This window comes from Lepisma saccharinum, chromosome 1 (genome assembly GCF_977018435.1).
Source record: "Lepisma saccharinum chromosome 1, izLepSacc3.1, whole genome shotgun sequence".
Lineage (NCBI taxonomy): Eukaryota > Metazoa > Arthropoda > Insecta > Zygentoma > Lepismatidae > Lepisma > Lepisma saccharinum.
In genome coordinates, this window is record NC_139229.1 from 14,141,825 (window position 1) to 14,153,994 (window position 12,170).

General features: G+C 39.6%; 1 protein-coding gene across 2 annotated transcripts in view; it reads right to left on the reverse strand.

Moving 5' to 3' along the window:
• The window catches only part of milt (trafficking kinesin-binding protein milt), a 281,696-nt gene extending 269,769 nt beyond the window's left edge, over positions 1-11,927 (reverse strand). For both annotated transcript variants that reach the window (XM_083129399.1, XM_083129392.1), the window contains exon 1: positions 11,855-11,927. The gene's annotated coding sequence lies outside the window, so the exon portion shown is untranslated. The remainder of the gene's footprint in view (positions 1-11,854) is intronic.
• Between the last annotated feature and the right edge of the window lie 243 nt (positions 11,928-12,170).

Genomic DNA, 12,170 nt, shown 5'->3' on the forward strand with positions numbered 1-12,170 from the left:
GTTCGGACGCAGGTACACAATTATACATGTCTTGCATGAGTCTGAGTTTTTGTTTGAAGTCCATGTTATGCGAAGCCAAGCTAATCTAAATTGGACCTAGTTTAAATTGGACTGCGAACCACTAAGTACATCCATTGGGTACTGAACCAAGGACCCCTTGATTACAAGGCGATGACGTTACCACTAAGCCATCGAGGAGGCCCATACGCATATGTGTGTGTACGTGTGTAATGCAAAATTTGTTACTTAGAGTAGGTTTTCTGTCATTTATGGCTAATCGCAACACTAAAGATGAGTGACTTTATCATGCGTAAAGATACATGATTATTATAAGTTGCAGTTTTGTGCCCCATAAATATATTTATAACAATGGAATCATTAAAATTGCATTAATTAGAGCTAAGTATGCAATGGCCGTCAATACTTTAAAAACGGCCATATCATTTGCTTTACGGCAGTAGGATGGCACAGAAAAAAGGACTTGGAATGACATTTCGACAAGCTATACAATGATCTTGAAATTGGAGTGTTCATAAGTTAGGCAAAATGCGCCACTGCACCTAACAACGGTTAGAATTTCAAGAAATTGAATGAACTCAAGTCGTAGAGTAGAATGCGAGGAACAACCGCTCTTCCAGACGTCTTAACGACGTTTTTCATTCCTTCCTCTTCTGAAGTTTTGACGGCCACACGCACTCAAACGGAATTCTACAGCACAACAATTGAGCAAATTCAATGGCATTGTCAAAAAGTGAAATTACTAATTTCCTGGACATTAATCTCCTTCCTGAATCAAACAATAACTTTCCCTTTTCCAAGCAACTTACGTTTATATTCCCGTTATAATACTCGTCACTGTCAAGACGGCCTAGGATTAAATGTATATCAATCAGACTTCCTTCAATGCGAGATCTCACATGCTTCCATGTATGTTTCACGTGATCCATTAAACTTTTCGTTGTTGATAATAAACAGGGTTTTCCATGTATTTTGGTTACCCCGTCGCTTTTCCTACCAATCTAGGTTAATCGCGACAAGTGAATTAACAAAAACACACGTTTTACCTACGATTCGAATATGTGACCCTTAGCATCTAAGCGTGGTACAGTGCCAATTGTGCATCATCATGTTCGTGCACTTTATTTGATCGAATAAGAGCTTCAAGAATTGGAAGAAAAGCTGTTGACAACTTCTGCACCAGCATACATAAAAATTCATCGCATAAAAACACATAGGATGTAAGGGCAAAACTAATGAAAATAGTCATGAACAATTTGCACGGTAATACTCATGGAATAAAATGTACGCTGACAGTTTTCTATTAATCTGACCGGGCAAATAACCCAAGAGATTTTACTTTAAAAATATATATATATATATTAATTTACTATAAAATATAAAAGGGTTGTGCTTGTGCATGAGGGCACACGGAGGCAAGAGATATCACGTCACTTCTTTTTCATTGATTGATTTCAGTCTAGTTTCCGTCGCTTTCCTGCCACTCTTGGCTAATCGCGAAGATGTGGATGAATGATAAGACGAATGAAGGGGAATCACATACATATGGAAGAGACAGCACGAGCTCCACAGAGGATTACACTGGCTGAGTCCAGACGCCAGAGCCTCGCTAGTCTGCAAAATGCAGTCCAGGGTGAACTACGTGGAAGAGAGATTGGCACTTGGGTGTCTTAAGAAAGGATCAACCCTTACATCCCCACCCTTGGAAAAAGAATGTCAGCGCAAAATTATATTTTTCACATACCTAAACTAGGCAGGGACGTCGTTAACGGAGGACCCGGGGAGGAGGGAGGGAGCAACGGCCCCTCCGAAACTTTCACGTGTCCCCCCTAAATTATTTTATATTAAGCTTAACCTCATGACGCACGAACCCTCCAAGAGCCACGGCCTGCCAGAGCGGCTTTTTGATTGGGTGACGCGTTGCCAGAGCGTGGAGTCCCATCGTCGCTGTTCTCTGGATTTCGAGATCGGAGCCCGCTACTTCCTTTCAAGTAGCTCCCCAGTTGTCCTCGCGACTCTGGGTCAATACCGAAATTGCGGGGGCTCCCAGCTGGAATGGAAGCCAGGACCGCTCGCACAAAATGCTAACCTGGCTTACACAGAATCCACAATTATTTATTACAAAAAAAAATCCAGGTAGATAACAATCGATATCATCCTTTTAGCATGGTAATATACATATATAACTACTTACTTAAAAACTTAATGTGACAGATTATGTGTGTTTTATGTAATGAATATCACAAGATCGTATATTCTAGGCTAGCTAGGTTATCTGCAAAGCCTGACGTCTAGAAAATAAAATATAGGAGGAAAATCGATCAAAAATTGTAAATAAAATTATTCATATCAGTGAAATGATGATGGTGATTCTGGAGTTGGCAACCTGATTTCCTATGAGTTGGCAACCTGATTTCCTGCGAGTTGGCAACCTGATTTCCTACGAGTTGGCAACCTGATTTCCTACGAGTTGGCAACCTGATTTCCTACGAGTTGGCAACCTGATTTCCTACGAGTTGGCAACCTGATTTCCTATCAAACTGACCACCCCCAGTCTTGCTACGCCCGTCAATTACTACTTAAAAGATTAATAAGGTAAGACTGGTACATACATCAGAAACGCGACGGTTTCAAGTTGAAGCCATGCCTCTTGAGGAAGAGCCACTGTCTGGGGAGGAAGGGGGGGGATGTCAATCCGAAAGTGGGAATGGGTCCAGGTAATTAGGTGAATTGAGTTCTACAGGGTGGCGCAAAAGTCACCATACAGCTGATGTTGCCTTTTCTTTTACATTCCTAGGTTTTAATTCAGTTTTTTTTCCCCGAGTTTGAAAGATGTCACACGATCCAGGAGAGAATTGAAGTTATCCTTCTTGTCGGCGAAAATTCGACCCGGCAGGTTGCCCAGAAGTTCAACGAACAACACCCGGACCGTGATCCCATCACACATGACACTGTTGCTAAATTGATAGCCAAATTTAAGGAAACGGGTAGTGTGGAAGACAAGAAGAGAACTGGACGTCCGAAGACAGCAACTGATGAGCAGATGTCGACATTTATCATTGCTCCATGGTGAAAAGCCCGAAGAAGAGTACTCGTCGACTGTCAAAGGAGACAGGTGTAAGCCGTCGGAGGATCCAGCGAACACTCAAAGTGAATAAATGGCATCCCTACAAGATGCAATTGCTCCATCATATGAGTGAAGATGATCCTGATCGCAGACTGCAGTTCTGTGAGTGGGTTGTCGGAATGCAGGCTCTAACCGGATTTCACAAGAACCATTCTCTTCTCGGATGAGGCTGTTTTTCACGCAGTGCAGAGGTCGTCAATAAGCAAAACATGCGATACTGGAATAAGGATAATCCACATTGGACCATGGAGAGCAAGGCAACAGGCGGTGAAAAGGTGATGGTGCCGTGCGGTATTTGGGACATGAGCATCATCGGACCAATGTTCATCGACGGAAACCTCAACGCCGAAAGGTACCTGAACATGCTGGAAGATTCTGTAACACCCATGATGGCCAACCCTGATGGAACCGCCCCCTCCTTCTTCCAGCAGAACGGGGGCCCTCCACACTTTGGGATTGGCGTGTGTCAGTGGCTTGACACAAACTTCCCAGGGCACTAGATCGGGAGACGGTCCTATGGAGTGGCCACCGCGTTCGCCTGACCTGACTCCACTGGATGTATTCCTGTGGGGGTCACGCCAAAGTGTACGAAGAGAAAATCAGAAGCTTGGATCACCTCAAGCAGCGCATCGAAGCAACATGTGATGCCATCATTGGGGACACCCTTCAAAAAGTGCAGGATGATTGGATGGCCCGGATTCACCTGTGCATGGCGTTGGAAAGGGGACACATCGAGCATGTTCTTTAAAAGCAGACCTATTATTCATATTCAAGCACTGTAAGTTCTGTAATACATGTCAGTGAGAAACACTTAAATGTATACGTTAGCTGTATGGTGACTTTTGCGCTACCTAATAAGAGGAATCCTTGTTCGATCCCAGAATGTTGAGGACATATATCAACCCAAGCGTTCCTGGGACACGCCCGGTTTCATGTCAAATGGAATACATACGTACACAAGAAATGTGTGACTTCCACACCCAAAATGTGCGAATTGGCGGGGGTATGCTGAAGTTTGCCCCCCACAAAAAAAAATATCCCGGCAAAATAATATTATTGTTATCCCTGTCAGGGATGAAAGCACAACATTCCTTGACTTTGTAACAAGCACAATTCAAAAATAATTCGTGTCCATTAATAAAAAATTTCCCTAACTTGTGGATTAAAGAAGGGCACCATTCTGCATGAACAACTCAACAGGCTGAGGATGTAAAGGGGCACCCAGCCAGCACACGCAAGGACAACCCGAAGAGGATTATACTGGTCGTAGGTGTAGGCGCCAGAGCCTCGTTGGCCTGCAGTTACTACGGGAAAGCGAGGTTGATTTTTGGGCGCCTTGTCCCCAATTTTAGGAAACTCTACCAATTCTTTTGTTCAGGGTTAACAAAAAGCTTATCCAAACGTGCTTTGTTAATTCAAATTAGTTTTTATGTGAAAATATGACCGAACAGCCAACAAGGATAATGTAAAAAGTCTCGTCCATTACAATCAATGGAAACTGTATATTGCAAAATTAATGTTTACAGTATATTCCAGTGCAGAAACGCCTGCCTGCCATTTACGACTTCGATGGTAAATAATGGGAGGTCGTCAACGCAGTAAACCCCCAACACTTAATAACTTTTATTATGCATGATTCTTGCATAAGATCGTGTTGAGGAGAAGAATAAACATCTTCTCTTCTTAAGAGGTACATTACGTAAGGTTGTTTATTTTGATGGTACTTCGATGTTGATGCAATGCACTTTGAAGTATGCCAGACGATGGATATTATTTCTGGCTGAATACAAGCAACAAGTATTCTAATAGCCTGAAAAGCACACACGTCGCCAGAATTTTTTTGGAACAGAGCCAGGGGATTGATAAAACTTAAAATTATAACAATAATAATCACTACCATGTCTAACTCTCTAGCCTTCTCAAACTCGAAGGTTTATGGCTGCAGCAACACAAGCCTTCCATCTATCCTGGGCAAGAACAATCCAATCTTTTCCATCGTTAACGATTTCCTTTAGGTCCATCTCAGCGTTATACCTCCATCTTCGTCTTCCTACAGGTCTTTTACCATCAGGTTTTCCAACAACAATCCTGTAAAATCTTCTTTCCTCTCCCATTCGTGCCAAATGGCCTGCCCAGCTAGGTCTAATAATTATCATGGTTATGATTTATTATAATACATATTAAAAAGTAAAAATTAACCAATTCTATTCTCAACTTGTACACCCTTGGGGAGACTTTTGCACTCGATTCATCAAATGTGTGAATGTCCAGCACAACATACATTTAGTGTATCGAAATGAACAGTTATTATATTTTGTTCTTAACTTTTACATAGATCGTTCAAGAAAACGCTTTAAACATTAGGGGCAAATTTCATAATTTTTCTTTTTTGTTTCCTGGAAATCCTACAAATTTTGAACAGCGCTTTACTTCTATATTGAGTCCTATTTAGAAGACCACAAACAAGCCACATTTCATATTTTAAAATTACAGTAAATCGTCGTTAATCCGGACTAATAGGGCGATAAGTTGACCGATTTAACGAAAAGTCCGGATAAACTGAAATAACCTAAAAGAACAGTAGACAGTGCATTAAAACTACGTTTATAGCAACAAAACACGTTTATTATGGTGTATTTAAAGGGCATAATCCTAAATACACTATACAGTACAGTACAAAATCTGCAGGAAACAAAATGTCATCAGTGGTTGAATGCCTTTTCTTTGGGAAGTTCTCTTGTTGACTTCTAGCCACATTTAAAATCATGCATTCTGCTTCTTTTTCTCTCCCCCACCCCCTTTTGCCTATCCGGATTAACGAGGTTATATTGTATATTATTTACAAACATCTTTCAAGTGAATTTCCTTAGTGCTAACTCTTGGCTACAAATTGCTAAATCATATATATATCACAATGTACTTATTTTTTATGATTTCAGAAATCCAAATTCAAGATTTTTAAATATCACCAAAATAGCCACCAATTTCAAAAGATAATAGTTTAACTATCCTGTTAGAGCTAAGTTAGTAAGAAGAGTTGAATAGTAATATCAACAATAGCACAAGAATATTTATGATGTACAATCAAGTTCAAAGATACGTGGATGTAAATTGTTTATTACTTTCTTCGATCAACTTTCTTTTACATCTTTTGCACATGCACAGAATGCTTTTGTACTGATCAATATTCAAAGTGAGGGACGATGCGATGGGATTATCCAGTCAGCTAGCAAATTTTTTGCAAAATCATTCCCCAGCTGTCTCATCGACACTATTTTAAACCAAAGGAGCATCCCCCTCAGCTAACCCCAAGGCTCGACCAAACATCTTCCTCTTCAAGTGCAGGTTTCTGGTGTTGCAGATATTATACTCGACTATACATGTATTAATGGTATTGTTTGAAGTGCTGAACCTCATATCTGGCAAAAGAGTCACTAAATCTTGCAATCCCTCATGTGTTCAGGCCTTCATTCGTCTGTAGCTTTCGCAAATTACAGCCTTAGCAATTCGTTTGATTTACTCCATCCTGAGCCTACCCATGTGTTGTCTTTCGTTCATTATTATTGTTGCAACTTCTTCATACTTTAAAGTGTGGTCTGCCATTCTGCCTCTGCGATAGACAAGCAATTTCCATAGGTTTCCAGGGTTGCTACGATTTTTTGATTATGAAATTATCTGACCTTTCCAGGTTTTCCAGTCCAAAAATGACATTTTTCCAAACATGTTTATCATCCTGATTTTTACTTTCAAACCTTGCGTTTTTCAATTAAATATATAAAGCGTTAATTACGTATTATGAATCTTCACTTTCAAAACTTTTTTCTAGCAAATTTCATCCTACACACACAAGAATATGTGAAAACTCGAAAATGCTGCTCTTTTCCTTACATTTATAAGTACACAGCATCTGGAGACATTTTAGTTTTAATTACACATAGGAATTCTATAGAAAATGCCAACAAGACTAAGATCTAAAAATAATAGACGATAACCTCATCTTCACCAACCTTTCTGATAGTAATGATCATATTGTCAATGTACTTTAATTATCAATCAGATATATAGACTGCAGGGTGTACTTTGATATTCTTTCTAGCATTATAAAAGTGAAAAATTATTACAAAAATTGGAAGGAATAATAATTTTGCACAACACTGAGAATCCTAAGAACGAAAGAAACTAGTTTCTAACTGAATCTTTTCTTGGGAGTGGAATCACAAGAACCGCATCCCGAAGTGGAAGTGAACTGCTTGTTTATTTTGCAACTTTTTCTCTTGCAGACTCCAAAATGCACGTAAATTCCAGACGATCTTCAAAATTCCCTGACATTTCCCTGTTTCCCAGATGCGTAGCAGCCCTGGTTTCACTTGCTGTACGAGTTTCATGACATTATCTTTCTAATATATCCATTTGATCAGCATTCTCCCGAAACACCGCATTGTGAAGGATTCTAGTCTCCTCTTTCAATTACTGCCACATTTCACACCAGACACACCTGATTACTTGTTGATTTATTATTGAAATCAATAAGCGTCATTGGTGCAGAGGAAATTTGCAGCCCTCACCCCCCTATAGGGATAAATTTCTTAATAATAAGAAATTTAATTTGAGTGTGCAAAACAAAATAATATACCTTTGATTCAAACAGATGTTATTGAAATCAAGTGCTTCTCAAGATCGTTACCATGCCGTTGATATAACTTGAGGCAAATTTCCTCTGGTGCAGAAAAATTTTGAAGGAATATTAAGGGCGAGAAATGGGACATTTTCTCCAAAAATAAAATGTGGGTAAAATCAGTGACAGTGCATACAGGATGTACCCACTTTAGTATCTCTTTCGTTGCTTTTTATAAAGAGATGGTGTGATCCTTTCGGTAATTGGTGCCTGGCATAATAATAACAGCAGAAAAAATACATGTTGTTATAGCATAGCACCTAAGTACCTCACAGATATAAATGTAAAATCAGATTTGGGGTTTGGAAGTGTGGTTTCTGCATGCTTTTTGTGCGAGCACTGCATAAACCCAGTTCTAGTAAATGCTTTTCCAGTGAAAAATCATATCCATTTACAAGTATCTTGCAGCTAAATTTTGAGGTTGGTAGCATATGCTTTAATTACAAAATTATAAATTTACATCAATAAATTAAATATATCATAATAAATAAGTAATAAACTACGTGCAAAATGAGGAATTTTTTCTTAAGAAAACAGACGTTTTTTCCTTGTGGGACAGAAATTCTTTAAATGGGTTACATTCACTGCTGTATCAGAGTATTAAACGTACATTTGCAAAATGTCCACGTTCCTACAGAACATTAATGACTATGGTTCAGGAGCCAGAGCTCAATTAGCCTGAAAGGATGCAGTTTCTGGGGTGTAGTATGATGAAAAGTGGTTGACATCTGAGTGCCTTCCGAAGTCACCTCCATCACATTCATAACTAAAGCGCTCACATTTCCGGGCAATAAAATTTCGAGAAAAGGTACAGTGATAGGCACTATTTAAAAACAAATCATACAAATGCATTAACATGTGATTAATGAGAAGCTTAAAATTCAAAAATTTCTCATTCTTTTACATGGTGCTACAGCCAAGGGGCAGAGTCTGTCTACGTGATTCAGAGCATTGAATCTCAACCTGCTGTTTCCTAGCGTTTGACACCGGAGTCCACTACTAAATTTTTTCAAGTACCTTCCCAATTATCCTCATGATGCGGATTCAACACCAAAATTTGCATCCCTGCCTGAAATCGAACCTGCAACCACAAAGGCTGGGAGTCCTATATATATATATATATATATATATATATATATATATATATATATATATATATATATATATATATATATATATATATATATATATATAAACACAACTTCGGCAAGAAGCCATCCTGCATCTTCCCCTCCCGTTCAGCACAGTCTGCAGTGAAGCCTGGTTCACTCTACCTCTCCCCTACATGTACGAGTACAATGCACATGACACACGGTTCTGCGCAGGTTCTTGTACTGGTAGTGCCACCATAACCATTTGGATCCAAGGGAGCCTATCTATAATTTTGTAATATAGGCTCAAGACATGTAATATTTGCATTAACAGAAAGAAATGTATTTTTCATAAACTTCACAAGGAGCAATTAAGACCTATTTCATTTTTAGCAGTCCCTTCAAAATGTTTAGTCAAGCGCCACCTGTCAGGAAATCTTAAATACAGTTAAACCTCATTAATCCTGACTATAGCTGTTTTCAGTTCTTACGTCGTGCGCTCTAGAAGCTGGCAGGGGAAGTGGGGAGCGGGGAACATGCCGCTGACCAACCAGAGAACAGACCACCTAGCGGTGGAGCCGAGAGTTACGCAGTTGCGGGAGGAAGCTGCAGCGCTGACTTCGTTCTGCACGTTCCTGTGTTGCCAATGCACCGCGTTGCCGATGGTGTTTTGCCCCAGTGTTGATTCCTGTTTGTTATGAGCGGAATGTAGGAATAACATACGTGGGAGTAATTGTTGTCGCGTCGTGTACTGCCTAACTGCATTGTTTCTTCGATAAACGTGTATGTGGCATGTGATGTGACGTTTATTTGTACTCTCGTTGTTCCATAGGGAGCTTTGTGCTTATTAACGCAGTAAGTATCGTACGATGGCGAACAGGAAAGAGGTAGTTTGTAGCCAATGCAGGAAAATAATCAATAGGGTTCATGGATATTTTCAAAAGGAAGCAGAAAACAGTGGTCCCTTGGTAAGTGTGCACAAAGTGCAACAGAGAGTGTCGGAAGCTTGTGGAGTGAGTACGCGAACTGTGCAGCGTATTGTTAGGGAAGGCAAAGACAGTCTTGAGGCGTCGGGTTCCATGTCATTTGAATCAACGCGCAAACGAATCAAAAGGAACAGTATCACAAAGGCAATCGGCGGTTGCGATAAAGATATAATAAGAAGAATTATCCTCGGGTATTATGTAAAGGGTGAATATCCAACACTGAACAAGTTACGCGTTGATTTGCAAACACAAATAAGCTTTCAGTGGGGAGTTTCGTCGTTGTGGAGGATACTGAAGTATATGGGGTTCAAGTACAAAAAGAGCAATGACGGTAGACGATTTCTGATGGAGAGAGCCGATATAGTTACAGCCACAGTAACGTTTTTGCAAAAAATGCATCTTCTAAAAAATAAGGAACCTTTGCCCTATATAGGTATTTCACGTAGATGAAACGTACATACATCAGCATTACGCTCCAACGAAAATCTGGCAAAATAAAGAGGGTACAGGGGGTTTAAAAGTGCCCGTGGGTAACGGTGGGCGCATTATTGTTTGTCACATAGGTTCCAGTCACACTGGTTTTCTACAGGAATGTAAATTAGTTTTCAGTGGTTTTTTGCAGTTTTTAGATACGCTTGACGAAAGGAACATCAAAGACGCAGTGATGGTAATGGGCAATTCTAGCTAACATTCGGTACAGTTGGAAAGAATTCCTACAACGTATACACTTGATATCATACACTTATCGGTATTCTACTGACCACAAGATGGGGATAATACGCATTCTCAGGCCATACGTGAACAATGGGACGTCTGTATTTCATGGTTCTTTCGATTTCAACTCCTCTTTCCCGCTACTCTGGCAACGCTGCAGTCTCTCTCTCTAACCGGCCTGTCTCGTTGCGCTGGATTGGTCGTTTCCCCGCTCTCCACTTCCCCTGCCAGCTTCTAGAGCGCACGCCGTAACAACTGAAAAGAGCTCTAATGGGGGGGATAAGTTGACCGGTTTAACGAAAGTCCAGATTAACTGAAATAACCTAAAAGAACAGTAGAAAGTTCATTAAAACTACATTTATAACAACAAAACACGTTTATTAGGTGTATCTAAAGGGCATATACCTAAATACACTATACGGTACAGTGCAAAGTCTGCAGGAAACAGAGTTTCATCAGTGGTTGACTGCCTTATCTTTTGGAAGTTCTCTTGTTGACTTCTAGCCACATTTAAAACCTTGCATTCTGCTCCCCCCCCCCCTCTTTTGCCTGTCCAGATTAAGCGAAGTCCGGTTTATTGGGGTCTGGATTAACGAGGTTTTACTGTATGAGTAGAACCTGGAAATAAACTTCTGTTCTGAGTAACTATGAATTTGTTAACTAAACAAAATCTATGTTTATTGTGAATATTAGGCTCTAATAGTAGATCCATCTCACTCACAGTATTTAAAATAAGCCCAGCACCCCTTGGATGATGCCAAAATATTGTATCTACTTACAAAGGAAACCTCAATCGAATTATCACATATATGTTGTTGTTTACGGAAGTTCTCGGTTGTTTCTAGATCGGGGAAATGTGTTATTGCCAAGTAAAACAAGTATGTTACCTTACAGTGAAGCATAACAGCCCAAAGGCTTAACGCAAGTGAATATAGCAGCCACCACGACATTCAACAACAGCAGCTATACATTTTACGTTAAGAGCTCATACCAATTTCCAGCATGTTCATTCTTTATTTTAGTGTGCATACAAACTGTTTTTACTAATAAAAAGCACAGAGATGGCAGGTTTTACTTATGTGGGCCATACTTTGGGATCAAATATCTGTTAATTGTGTTTTCCGTGCACTGGAACCAATTTTATATTACCTAAAACGTTGAAATTTTTGTTGATTAAAACAAAATTCAACATAATTCTCAAGGGAATATAGTGGGCCAACGGGTACAAAGATATGGTACTCACATTTATATTTCCTGTAATAGTATTCCCTAAAGGAATAATCCGAACTTCATTTTCACCATTCCATGAGAAGCTGGCATAACTGAAACAAAGAGAAAAGTGATTAAATTGTTGATAGGTTTACTGAGTCACACAAAATACTAACATACCAATAACACAACATTTATTTCATACTTTCCACTGCTGTCAAACTACTACATAAACTATGGTAACACAATGTATCATTATGACCTAATTTACAAAGCATTTATTTCGAAGACGATAGAGTAAGAAAAATATTGTATCTAAATAATACGGCTTTATAAAGCAAGCAAATGTT